Raw genomic sequence first — 14,314 nt, 5'->3', positions numbered from 1 at the left:
ACAATTTATTTTTATTTTATATGTATGGGTGTTTTGCCTGCATATGTGTCTGTGCACTGCATGTGTGTCCTTTGGAGGCTAGAAGACAGCACTGAATATCCTGGAACAGGAGTAGTTACAGATGGTTGTTAGCCACTCTGTGATTTAATAAATACAGTTTCTCTGGAAGAGTAGCCAGTGCTCTTAACTGAGTCATCTCTCCAGTTCTGGTAATTTTTATTTTAAAATAATTGGTGCACAGGAAATTTGCTCTGAATGTACAAAAAACAAATAGTTGGAGTTTGTGTTAGTTTGCTCAAGCTTTCATGACAGAGTAGGACAGATTATGCAGCTAAAACTACAGAAATGTGTTGACTTGCATTTTGGAGACTAGAAGTCCAAGACTACGGCAGGAGCCTTAACTGCTTAGAGTTTGTCTACTTATTTGTTGGTGACGTTTTTTCACTGAACTCCATGACATCAGATAACAGCCTGTTCTGTTCTGTGTCTGTTACATAGGTGGCCATTGTGAATGAATGTGTAGTTAGATGAACGAATTTATGATTGAGGAATGGTGGTACCAAAGACACACTGTTCCTACTTCAATATTTTCTGCTGTGTGGCAGATGGAGTAGGATGTTGAGAGTTCACACCTTGAACATCAAGCACAGGGAACAACTGGAAACGGCAGGGGTCTTTAAACTCTCAAAGCTCACCCCTAAGTGATGTAACAAGGCCACTCTTCCTAAATCTCCTCAAGCAGTACTACTGGTGGGGATCAAGTGTTCACATGCAGAAGACAAGGCAGGTCACTCTCACTCAAACCAACGCAGGTGTTAAGGGTGTTGCTTGGTTTGGCCTTTCCTGGCTGTGTGATGACTATTAATACAATGTTGGTGCTTTCACTTGATGTTAGGAATCACATGGTCTTGAAGAAAATATTTTACAGGAATGTCGTGTTGGACTTTCAAGCAAGTCTCAACATTTCACCCTAAATTAGCCAGCTGTTGACTAGCTTCTTTATATGTCTCACAAACTATCAATATCTGACATTTCTCTCTATAGGGGGGAGGAGATAATGTTTAAAACAGTACAAATAGTTTTTTTTTTTAAAGGAACTAGGCATGACTTTTTAGGTACAAGTAGAGTCTAAAGTTTAGTACCTGTGTTTTTATTAAACTTTAATTCCTTTCTTCCCATCTCCAGAGGACTGGTGTGTGTGTGTGTGTGTGTGTGTGTGTGTGTGTGTGTGTGTGTGTGTGTGTGTGTGTGTGTGTCTGCACATGGGTATGCAGGCCAGAGGCAGGACACAGGAGGTCTTTATTTCTCTTGACCTTATTGCTTTAAGACAGTATCTCACACTGAACCAGAAACTTATTATTTTGGCTAGGCTGGATGTCCAATCAGTTCTCAGGATATGCTTGTCTCTGCCCAGCAATGCTGGGATTAGAGGAAATGTACAATTATGCCTGGGCTTTTCTGTAGGCACTGGTGATTCAAACTCAGATCATCATGTTTGTGGAGCAATTATTGCTCCTTTCCACTGAGTCAGTGACCTCCCTAGCCCCTGCATGGAACTGGTCCTCTATGTTTGGGTAGTATTAAAGGATCTCAAGGTGATATTTTACATTACATTTTTGCTTATTTGTTTTGTGTGCAGTTAACCAAGGCCAGTCTTGGTCTGAAAATATAGTACAAAACAATATAATAAGGTGGTAGAAAGGAGAGAGGGTGAAGAGAGAGGGGAAAACAGAAAGGGTCACATAATTTTAGTTAAAATAAAGTTTTAATATTGTTTTATTACTATTAATTTTACCATGCCACTTTAAAAATTAATGTAGGAATGGATATTATACATGGTTTTAGGCAGTTACTGGGGTCTTGAAATGTATTCATTTTTTTCTGTTTTCTTTTTGATATGGGGGATCTTGCAGAACCTCAACTGTATTAATAAGCAGGACTCTCCAGAGAAACAGTCAACAGGACACATGTAGCCTATATGTCTATAAAGGAGAGAGAGAGAGAGAGAGAGAGAGAGAGAGAGAGAGAGAAGTCCCATACATGTGATGGCCAGGGAAGGATACATTAGTGCTATGAATCTGAGTCCCTGGTGCCCAAATCTAGGAGTACTCATTTCCCTCAGTAGAATATTAATATTCCCAATCAAGCTGAGGTCAAATCTGACCTTTTAAACCCAGTTTAGACCTTCCAGATTGGTGAGGCCAGCTACATTATCGAGACTAATCTGTGTTGCTCAGCTGGCAGGGCTAGATATATGCTAGTGACACTCAGACCAGAAACAATATTTTACCATCTATTTGAGCAGTTCTGAGGCAAATGAGTTTGACATCACAATATTTACCATCTTAGGAGCCGAAACATAAAGATCATTTCTATTCGCTTGTTTGTGCAAATTGGTCACAAAGGACTTGACTTATAGAGCCCATAGATAATCATTAAGAAAATGTCTACTTACACAAGGTGTTTAGAATATACTAAAAATAAATAAAAGGACCTCTTTTATTTTGAATAGCATATCAGAGAAAGATCACAGATCTTTCAAAAAGCCATGATAGAGTGGTCATGCTCTGCTCAGAAGTCATGAAGTCAGTCAAAGTTAGCTCCTGCAGTGCTAGTTAATTGGCTACATATGAAAGCAAGTGAGACTTACTAGTTTAAACTTCCCAAAAATTGTTAGATTGTGAGAGCCTTCTTTCACTGACTTGGACAAGTAAAGAGAAAAGCACTGTTTTCATTTAAGTGCATTCTTATTCTTTCAATGATTTTTGTTAATTATTTTATTGTGCTTTTGTTGGTATAATGAGTGTGTGAGTGTAAGGAGTAAGGTTTTTTTCTCCCACTGCCGGCCTGGTCCCGCCGCCGCCAGCCCCAATTAACGCACAGAGACTCTGTATTTGATACAATGCTATTGGCCCGGTACTAGTTTCTTATCGGCTAGGTCTGTCTTAATTATTTCCACGTGGTCTTACCAGGGAGAGGCGGCTGGTGGTCTGCCTTCTCCAGACTCTCCATCTTGACTCCTCCTTACTCCTTCATCTTTCCTCCTTGTCTCCTAGTCTCTCCTATCTTCCTTTCCTATTGGCCAACAGTGCTTTATTCATTAACCAGTATGAGAAACATATATACATAATGGCATCTCCCATCATGTGGGGACATGGTTGCACACAGGCCTATTTGTAAAAGTCAGAGGACAACTTTTTGGGAGTTGGTTTTCTCCTACCACAGATTGAGGCTCAAGTTCAAGTGGCCAGGCTTGCACAGTAAGCACTTTTATCACTGAACTAGCTTATTAATTATTTTTAAATATCTTTTCCCAGTGTAAGTTGGATGAACATGGCCATTTGGAATAACACATATTACCTAAGTACTTTCTAGTACTCACTGCTCATTCCATTACATCCTTTAAACAAAGGGGGGGGGGAATGCAAGCTCTACTGATATCACAAAGGAACTCATAGTGTTAGCAAACTATGAGCTAATTTCCTAAAGTGAACAAAATATCTCACAAATATATGGTTACAAAAATCCAAAGCAGATAGAGAAACTGGTGATTTTCTGATCACAGAGGAGAGTGAGGAATACAATGTCTGTATGAACTTTGAAGGTAACAAAAAGGCTGGCGTGTGTGTGTGTGTGTGTGTGTGTGTGTGTGTGTGTGTGTGTGTGTGTGTGTGTGTTCCTGCTGCCTTTTCAGTTGGAGCCAGGAAAAGAACAATTATCAAACGTTTTTCTATTGTATAAGGATAAGTAGTGGGACATTAGAAGTAGAAAAACAAGAGAAGATAAGATCTTAACTATGGTCATGAGAGAAGACACTTGCTTCTAACCTCAAAAGCAGGGGAAGTGGTAGAATTTCAGTGTTGCTTTCAAAAATTGAGGTTCTACCCAAGGCTGAAACAATGCATATATCTCCCAAGACCTTTGATTATAAGCAACAATTTTAACAAAAAATTTATTTAACTAAAAACAAGTCCTGTCCCCTAATACTTTAAAAAACACTGAGAAGAAAATTTCCCTAAGTCTTTTACTCCCAAAGTTCTCTGCTTCACATCTGGGGAAGGAAGCTCTAGGGATGAGATCAACACAGGAAAACAAATGTTAATAGGTGAATGTGATTTGAGAAAAGACACTATTTTGTATCTTCTACATATACTTATGAGCTATACAAATCTCATAAATTGTTGGAATAAAAGTGCACATTTGTGTTTGTCAGCTCTCTACCACTATAACAAATACATGAGATAAACACTTCATAATGAAAAAGAGTTATTTGGCTCACAGTTCTGGAGGCTTCTGTCCATGACTGTTTCATTCCAGTGCTTTGGGATTCTAGCAAGGCATTATGTCATGGTTATCATGTAGAGCAGAGCAAAGTTGCTTGCCTCAGGGCCAGGAAGTGAAAGGGATTTAGGGGAAGAGGCTGGGTTCCTAAGTGGTAGCACACCCCAAATGATTTGTAGACATCTTATTAGGTTCCACCTCCAAAAGTTCTACCATCTTCTAACAGCCTGGTGGTTGGGGCCAATCCATCAACACACCAGCCTTTGGGGGACATTCAGATCCAAACAGCAGCAGAATCTATTCACCTTTCTCAATTTCCTACTTTTTGGATCTAAATCATCATTCTACATACCTAAAGCTTTCTCTGTATATTATAACACAGCATCTTCCAGAGAGCAAAACCAGGATCAATGGGTACAAATTATAAGGATGTAAGACTATTTTTGCCATAAAAATAAACTTTGTTTATTGGTTGCTCAGTGGTTATAAATACTTGCTGCTCTTGCAGAGGATCCAGATTTAGTTCCCAGCACTCAAAGGGGACTCTCATCCATCCAAAACAGCAGTTCCAGGTGACCTAATACCCTTTCCTGGACCCTTCAGGAATCATACAAACATGTGATGCACATACTTACATATAAGCAAAACACTCACATACATAAAAATGCTATTTTTAAAGTAACGTTCTTAGAACCCCAAAAACTCCTACAATGTAGCAGACTGCATAATGCAGTGTTAATTCTAGATAAGCCAAGACTAAGTGATCATCTGTTGAGGATGTCTCGAAGGGTCTCTAGATAGAAACTACTGTAATGGCCTCCTCACAGTGTAAGACTACAGGACTAAATAAAACCATCAGTGGACTATCTTGCCACTTGTTGCTGCACTTTTGTTTTCAGATGATAACTCGCCAGCACTTATCAACAAGGCACTAATTTTCAAGTGAGAGAATACAGGGCTTGAGTGATTTATAAACTAGAGATCCCCATCATGCTGGATGGTGGGTTTTCTTAGGGTACTCTATCAGCACTTTTGAAAACTGAAGCTGGGACTGCCGCTCAGTGATAATGCAATCCTAGAATTCCTAAGTCCCCAGACTCCATCCCAACACAACAAATAAACAAACAAAAACCAATCCCACATATCACCCACTTTGTGCCCTTGGGTTCTTTTCCCATATGTTCCTATTAATGTTCTTTACTTCAAATTAACTGGTGTGTTCTGGTTAGTAATATTGCCAGTCGTACCAGATTGCAGGGTGTTTTCATGGCAGATTGATTTCCCCTGTAGATCTGAGTGAAATCACATATATAATTTCACTAACCTTTCATCTGGATAGCCCCTGCTCAGTGTATACCACAAACATTAGGATGGTCCAAAAGGGTAGGTCTCAGTGTCTTGAATGAAAAAATGCATTGCCTAAATATATTTCTTTAACTCATCATGAGTTACCTAAAAGCTAAGAGCAAAGTTTCTTCCTTAATGAAGATGTTGCAGATAACCTAGAGTTTCCCAGGATGCCCATGTTGGAGTAACAGGGGGTCTTGGCATATTCATAGCCAGTCATTGTCCTTGCACATGGCTAGGGATTACAGTCTGAAACTATTAAGCAGGACAGCTGAGGAGGTTGTCAGATCCCTTTGAATCATTTAGATGATCATTTTAGACATGATGATATACTAATTTTAATGAGTTATTTTAGATGTTCAGAAAGGACAAATGATGTAAATGGGAAAGTAAACATATGCAGAATGATATTCAGACAACTTAGTCCACTTTAGCATCACCTTAATAATAATAGAAAGAAACTTGAGATTATGAAGAAAAAGAGATTTGATTAAGAGCAAACCATGGATCTCAACATTGGAGTTTGGGGCTTGGATGATGATTTGGTTGGTGAAGTGACTGCTGAGTAATCACAAGGATCTATGTTTGGATATCAGCACCCATGTAACTGTTGGCTGGTGCCGCATGTCTATAAACTTAGGGCCGGGGAAGTGGACACAAATGATTTCCAGACAGGGCACTCAACCAGTGAGCTCCAGGTTCAGAAAGAGACTTGGCTTCAAAACTATAACGTGGAGAAAGAAACCAATGCTGACATCCCTGTCCTCCACTCATGGATGTTTGCACAGATATCCATGTCCCTATGCAAATGAGTATAGTCATCCCATACACATGGACACCCAAAATACTGATATTTGAATATGTATAAATTCTGTGTGACTTAAGTTCTTAAAGAATATAGCAGATACTCATCCCAAATGAAGTAAATACCTAGTTATGAACAGAGTATAAAAAACTTATTTTGAAAGGAAATGAAGTTGTCATGAGGGCCTGTTATATTATCTACATTTAAAGATACTATAGGATTTTTTTTAGTCCATTCTCTTTTTTTCTCCCTTTTATTATATTCCTTTCTGTTCCTGTTTAGATCCTGTTTTCCCTTTCTCTTAGTTGCTTTTATATAGCTACACAAAGATGTCTGAGACCTGGTCAAGTCTACAGGTTGAAATAGCTCAGAAATACATTTTTACAAATGATTAAAAGATGGCAATAAAAATAGAACTCTCTCCCTCTCTCAGTGTGTTCATGTGAAACCTTGTGAAAACACTTTTGTTCATCAATGTCCTCATACTTTTCTGTTTTTCTCTTATCCTTTTGACCTCATCTATCTTTTAATTTATTTGTAAAGATGTAAAAGCAAAGAATTAGTGTGTGGAATTAAATACTATTGATCCTCTAATAAAATCTGTCCCATGCCAATGTTTAAAGGTTGTCATTTTATCTGTGATGCTCCTGTGTGTGTGTGTGTGTGGATCCTGGTGAGTGGAGGGTGTTACAAGTGTTTCACTGTGTGAGCTATATCTCTTCCTCCAATGCACTTTCCTTCTCCCCAGCCCACTCTGTAAAATTCCAGTTTCTTTCCCTTTCTGATTCCCTCATACCTACCTCTCCCTTATTCCCTTCTCACGCATCACCTAATGCTCTCTTCAATTACACATAGTACTGAAGCTGACATAGGTTTTCAGCAACCAAAAAAAAAAAAAAAATCTTTTATGAAAAGACCCACTCTTTCTAGATGGATTTCAAGTATTTGATGTTTATTGCTGGGAAACACCAAATGTTGGCCTCATATCTAAATCTCTGATGGTTAAAGACTTTAAATGTGGTTCTGTAATCTAAGTAAAGATTCCCTTATCACCCTAAAAGAAATGTGGACATCAACATTTTTGAAGGCTTTGCATGGGCATCCGAGTAAGATCTGAGACAGTTCCTCCCTGTCTCTCATGCTCTGAGTTTTCATCTGTGGAAATTTGACATTATTCTTAGTTGTCAAGTGTCAGTTCCAATCACATCACTACTGAGATTCCTTCTGTCAGGCACCCATCCATCTCACAGAGGTGAGATTATTATTCATGATAGGAAAGCTAGTGAGGGTCTGAAGAAACAGGGAAGGTCTCCCCGCCCCCTTCCTGCTTTGGTACCTGGATGAATCCTGATGAAAAATACTACCTTCATAAAGTCAATATTAGAAACATACTATGTTCCACTTCTTTCTCTTTAAATCAGAACTTATTACCCTCCATTTATTGAATCATTTAGAAATCTATGGCCTTTTATTGTATATTAGATATGTAGATTATTTTATATTCAGAACATTCTTTTATGTTTTGCTTATCTTTTCTCTTACTAGGTAAAAACAATACTTTTGGACACATAATTTATTTTAAAAATACAAATCAATATGGAATCAGAACTAATATTCAAAGAACAACTTCTGTGGTCTGATTCCAGGGGACATCTGCTTGAAACTTGAAAGTCTAAACATGCACTGATTCTTTGGACTCCCACTCTATGGTAGACAGAGTCTAGATTTTTAATTTATTAGAGTTTATTCAGTATTTAGGGTGAACTGAGACATGTAAGGCATGCTATCTTTGTAAAATAAAATTTATCATTGATTTTTCAATGTTGACACTTCAAATTGCTTCCATCTATAATAAGTATCTATATCCAAGAGAGTTAGGTATTTGTAACTGAACCTGCTATTTCCTTTGCAAACTGAATGCAAGTTCTCAGAATATCTCCTCAGGGTTGAGTTCTGTCTGTTCCTACTTTGAATGACAAAGCTGCAGCCGTATCCCATCTGTTGTCACAGAGAACTGCAGGCACACGCAGTTTTTATTCCATACTTACAGTTACAATATCACTTATGTAAGTGCAGCCCTGTAAACTTGCCTTTACTGCACTGGTTTTGGTAATAATCCATCCAACCTCCGCTGAGGTATGACTGAAGTGGCTTCATGCCACTAGTAAGGCTACTATACAGGAAGTTCTTCAATACTCATATAGTGTTGTCTTTGGAGACCTCCTAAGGGGTTTTATTTGGCCTTGTATCAGGAATGCAGGTTGGTTTTATTTTTTTCCTAAACAGTTAGTGTGCTTTTAACTGATAGAATTTGTGAATTGTTTAATTAATAATGACTTTCCCATTTTTGACAAAAATCTGAGAGCTAAATCCCTGGTGAACTGAAGCAGATACATGCAAGTCATCTTACTTTCCTCTCTCGTTTTCTCACTGTATGATTCCATCATGCTCAAGTCATCTTACTTTCCTCTCTCGTTTTCTCACTGTATGATTCCATCATGCTCAAGTCATCTTACTTTCCTCTCTCGTTTTCTCACTGTATGATTCCATCATGCTCAAGTCATCTTACTTTCCTCTCTAGTTTTCTCACTGTATGGTTCATCATACTTTCTCTTTCTTACTTTCACTGGACTTTCTTTCTCACACTATTCTTTTTATTCCCTTCTGAAAGTTCTTCTGAATAAAGTCCTGAATATAAAGGCATTTGCCTCCCATCAGCTATGAACTCCTTGGGAGTAGACTAGGATTGTTTCTTTACCACTTTGCACTTAGATCTCGCAAGAATTTCATTATGTGCTTGACAAATACTGCTCAAGGAAACTAAGTAGGCTTTCTATTATATAATTGAAAGGAACCATCTGGTGATTTGAGCATTGCTACTTTTCATGGTGAGGAAAAAGAAAAGACTAAGAGTGTTAGCTATAGACAAGAAGGGAGAAGATACTCCTTATGTGTTCTCAAGAGGACTAGATAACTCAACAAAGTTCCTTATTTCTATTCCCACTGATGCTGACTGTAGTCAGCATATTTAGTGTGTGTGTGTGTGTGTGTGTGTGTGTGTGTGTGTGTGTGTGTGTGATATCTTTTTAAAGCTGAGTCACCCTAAAATGGCCTTGAACTTCTGATTCCTCCTGGGGCTATAGGCATTTGCTACCATGCAGGCCACTTTCATGGCTTATAAACCAAGGAATAAAGATTCTTATTATTTATCTATAGATTTTTGTATAATTGTTACTAGATGAATATATGTTTAAGTCTGCCTTTCTAAGTACTATGTTGAGAAACTAATTTAGAATGTTTGGCAGGGACACTCTGAAGCTGCCATTTTTCTCAGTCTAAAATTTAAAAACATGCCACTGAACTCAAAATTGCTCTCTTAAACCAAAGTGATCTGGAATGTGTGCCAGGGAATGCCAGACTGAAACACGAAAACAAGTCAGGAAGCCATTGAACTCATCAACTGAAGCCAGTGTGGTACAAAACAATATCTAACTATATGGGCAATGTCTTTCAGTGACAAGCTTCCCCTAGAACTCCCAAGTCTTGATTTACAATAGATAAGGCACTAAGATAACATACTATTTATTCCTTAAAAGCAAACAAACCAAAACAGCAAATACCACGTTCTTCTTCTTCTTCTTCTTTTTTTTTTTTTTTTTTTTTTTTTTACCATCATGGGATTACAAGAATGCAAAGTTCTACCAAGTCATTTGTGGGTATTGAAATTTAAGATAAGATAAATAAAATTTTGATAGGAAGGCCTTTTTATGACCAGTTTTTCCATTGAGTTCAGTCTGTGATTTCTTCCTTTAAAATGTCTCCCATATTCATCTCTTTTCTCTTATTTCCACTTCAATCATTGTAGAAACAAAGTCTCATGATCTCGCCCAACAATACAACACATGGACAGCCAGCCTCCCTGTTTCCATTTTTCCTATGGAGTTGACCCTGTCAGACTATCTTTCCAGTGCTGTTTCCATCCTGCCAGTTCTACCTCAGAGAATAGACAAGAATAACTTCCCCCTTTGCTCTCATAATCTCCTCTCCTCCCTCTTGGCTCCCAGCTTTGCACAGCAGGGTGCCCACTGTTGCAGTATTGGTATTCACTACTGGGGTGGGTTTTGATTGTACCTTTAAGGTATCTGAATTTGTATGCCACAGGACTTGGGGTGAAGTTTGGTTTTGGGTCAAACTAAAGCTATTTTGTTGTAAACTGAAACAATGTAACCTTGAGCCACAACCAGGGCTGCTTTTTGGTCACTTTTAGGGAAGGGGGGGTGCTGCTCATAACTAAAAAGAAGAAAGGAAGACAGGTCAATAGCAACTGGTAGTAGAAGTAAACTCGAAACATTCTCTATAATAAGAACTTATATTTGAGAGCTTAGTATATGCTAGCACTACACAAACATAGCTCATCTGCATAGTGGTCCAGGCTACTTTAGTGGTCCTAGTACTCTAGAGATTTAGGCAGGATAATTGTGAGTTTGAAGCCTGAAAATCTGTCTCAAAAACACAAACATCATCAACAAAAACTTTATTGACTATCTGAACTCTGAATAAGTACCATTATTATTCCTATTTTGTAAGTACCTTGTCCAAGATCAGATACTTATTAAGAATGAAACAATCTGGCTCCATACATGGGTTTTTAAACCACAAAATTAATAATTTGAGATGGAACCTAAAACCAATGTTCAGTCTGAATACCTAAAAATGATTGCTCTAGGACAGCAGTTCTCAACTTGTGGGTTCTGAACCCTTTGGGGGTTGAAAGACCCTTCCATGGGGGTTGTATATCAAACTAAATATCCTGCATATCAGACTTTTACATTATGATTTATAACAATAGAAAAATTACAGTTATGAAATAGCAAGAAAAATAATTTTATGATGGGGGGTCACTACAACGTCACAATATTAGGAAGGTTGAGAAACACAGCTCTAGGAAATAATCAGGACTGTCCTGGACTTATGTACAAGAAGGAATTCCCTCTATTTGAGAGAGATTTTTTTTTTCTAAACAGAATGATGTTCTAGCCTAAACATGACAAGACATATTACCTAGTTAGCTACTTCTCAATTGGTACATTTCACATAAACAAACAAACCAACCAACCTACAGGCTAATGGGGCAACATTTTATCTTATGGCAGACCATTCATTTCATCAATATCCATTTGAAAGTGTTGTAGAATTAGTGAGGAGTGGGGTATTTGCTGTGATTGTCTTGGGAATGCCTTAAACCAAACAAAGATTTCAATGATATAAAATAATGGCCCAGGACAGAAAGAGCATAAAAACAATGAATGTCTCAGCATTTAAAAGGGAAGCTTCTGATAGAAACACAACCACAATATGTAAGTAGAGGACTGACCAGAAGCTCAACAGAACACAGAAAATATCCATGCCCAGTGCTTCAAATGTAAAGCAACACTCTATCTGGCTTGTTCCGTATGTTATCTAGTATAGTAAAACCTAGTTCCACAGGCTCATGCAAGCCAATAGTAAAACCCGTGTCCTAACTGGATTCAATGGCTTCTTGGATTTGCCACAATAAGTATACATATCATGGGAATGATATCAGTCATGGGCCTTGATTTCTATACTAATGCATATTGTCCCTGCTTACTGTAGTAATGTATATTGTGACTCTTAAAATATATAGTGCTTTTAGATTTATTTAGCCACATAAAGGGAAGGATTTCTTCTATAATTAGTATCCCTAAGCTATTCTTTATAGAAATTGTTCCAAATGGACATAAAGAAGGCAAAGTGTTCTTGACAGTTAATTCTAGAAACAAGTACTGCAGCATCCTTAGCACTAAAGAAAATGGGTATCCTTGGAGCAGACCTTCAGACCCAACACTGTGGAACACAGATGTGATTATTTTAAAAGTCAATAGTGCTCTGAATACATGGGTTTAAAACACTTCAGGCAATGGTCTTTTATAACAGTTAATACTGCTTGAGATTTAATTATCTCAAATCATCAGTGATTGATTAGCTTAAGCAACAATTTCAAAATAGTCAGAATGTCTTACCATTTTCCTCTCCAAACTAAGCCTAGGGTCCTTAGGAATTAGTGTATTGTTAAGCTTTTTATTGCCATGATAACACTGAGAGGGAGGGAAATTTTGCTCTGACTTATAGTTGCAAAAGTAGCCAGCATCTTAGTGTCACTGTGTTGATTTGGGGCCTATGGTTAGGTAGCATGTCATGGTAAGGAAAGTGTGTTGGGGCACACTGTTCGTCTTGTGGGGCTAGGAAGCAGAGAGAGAGGGAGGGATAGGGGGAGGGAAAGGTGAAGGGGATAGGTAGAGATAAAGAGAGACGGGGAGAGAAAAAGTGAGAGCGAGAACTGTAATTTCTCCTTCTGGGGCATACCACCACTAACTTCCATCAGTTAGACTCCATCCCCTAATGTTTACCACCTCCCAGCAGAGCCACAGGTTCATGACCATGCTTTCAGTATATGAGCCACTGGCGGGAATTTAAGATTTGAACCTTAAAAAGCGTAATTCAGATATATAGGTAATATTAGCATATTTATGGTAGATAGCTCCTAAGATGAGTTTTAATAGCTTATATCCCCTAGTACTCATGTCCTTGTATAATTTCCCTTTGAAGTTGGACTAAACTCACCTTGAAAAAAAAGTAAAGTCATGAAAAAACAATGGATGCTGCTTCCAATATTAGTTACCTAAGAGATTTGACTTTTGGACCAGTAAGATAGCTAGCTCATAAGGTAAAGGTGCTTGCCACCAAGCCTAAAAACACAAGTTTGATTAATCCCTAGGACCCATAGTAAGAAAGAACTGACTCCCACAAGTTGTCCTCTGATATCCACACTTCTTCTGTAGCGTGCACATGATGCCTTCCAATAAATATAATTTAAAAATCAAATAAACTTAGAAAATAAGTTTGTCCGACTTGTCCTCATGCACTTTCTTGCTTGCTGCCTCCTTGTTATGCACTTTATGTCAGGTGGCAAGGAACTGAGAGACTTCCTGGCCAGACCCTCTAGAATGCACAGTGTCTAGAATGAGTATGGAAGTGATCCTTACCCAGTGGATAACAGTACAGCTGTTGGAGACACCTTGAGTTTAGAGGGTTCAGCTAAGCCATGCCTAGGAACTGACCCCCAGAAACTGAACAACACGTTTGTTTTTAGTAGTGACCTGTGGCGGCCTTTTCTTAGATATCAATATATAATGACTACTGCGTATCCAAAAACGTATTCAGAGAAGGCCAACAGTGTCTTGCCTTAGGAAGGATTAAGACACCAATGTTAAATCATGCATGAAATACAATATTAGAAAGACAGTGGCTTAATTGTGACAAAAACCTAGATCTTTCATATGATATGTAGGTGACAAAAATCTTTGAGTTTTCACTGACACTTTTAAAGTGGATGCCAACATTTTAGCTGTGGAAACTGATAATTCTATGGTCACTGCAATAGGGCCAAGTGAAAGTTATGATTTAGTTAGTGATTTCAACTGGTTTGAGATAAAAGCAACCTTCAGATTTTTGAAAACCATTGGAGGAACATTATCATTGTGACCATATAGCAGAGGAATTATGGCTAGTATAGCTAAGGGGAATCTACTAGATAGCTACAGGGTCTCTAAAACTGATGAACCAAGTAAGTAGTTAAAAACATGTGAAGCCAGCGGGTTTATTTAGGTTTTCCTTCAGTTTCAATTGCACATATTCACATATATTTTGCATATGTGGATACAGCCTAGATTTTATAACACATATTTCATAAAAACATTTCTGCAAGCAGAACTCTACATGTAGAATGGGTATTTTCTGTTCTGTTCCAAAATGGATAGAAATCCTATGAATAATAAAAGGTGACTCAGAGTTTGGAAGACA

This window comes from Phodopus roborovskii, unplaced genomic scaffold (genome assembly GCF_943737965.1).
Source record: "Phodopus roborovskii unplaced genomic scaffold, PHOROB, whole genome shotgun sequence".
Taxonomy (NCBI): Eukaryota; Metazoa; Chordata; class Mammalia; order Rodentia; family Cricetidae; genus Phodopus; species Phodopus roborovskii.
Note: the sequence above shows the minus strand (reverse complement) of the source record.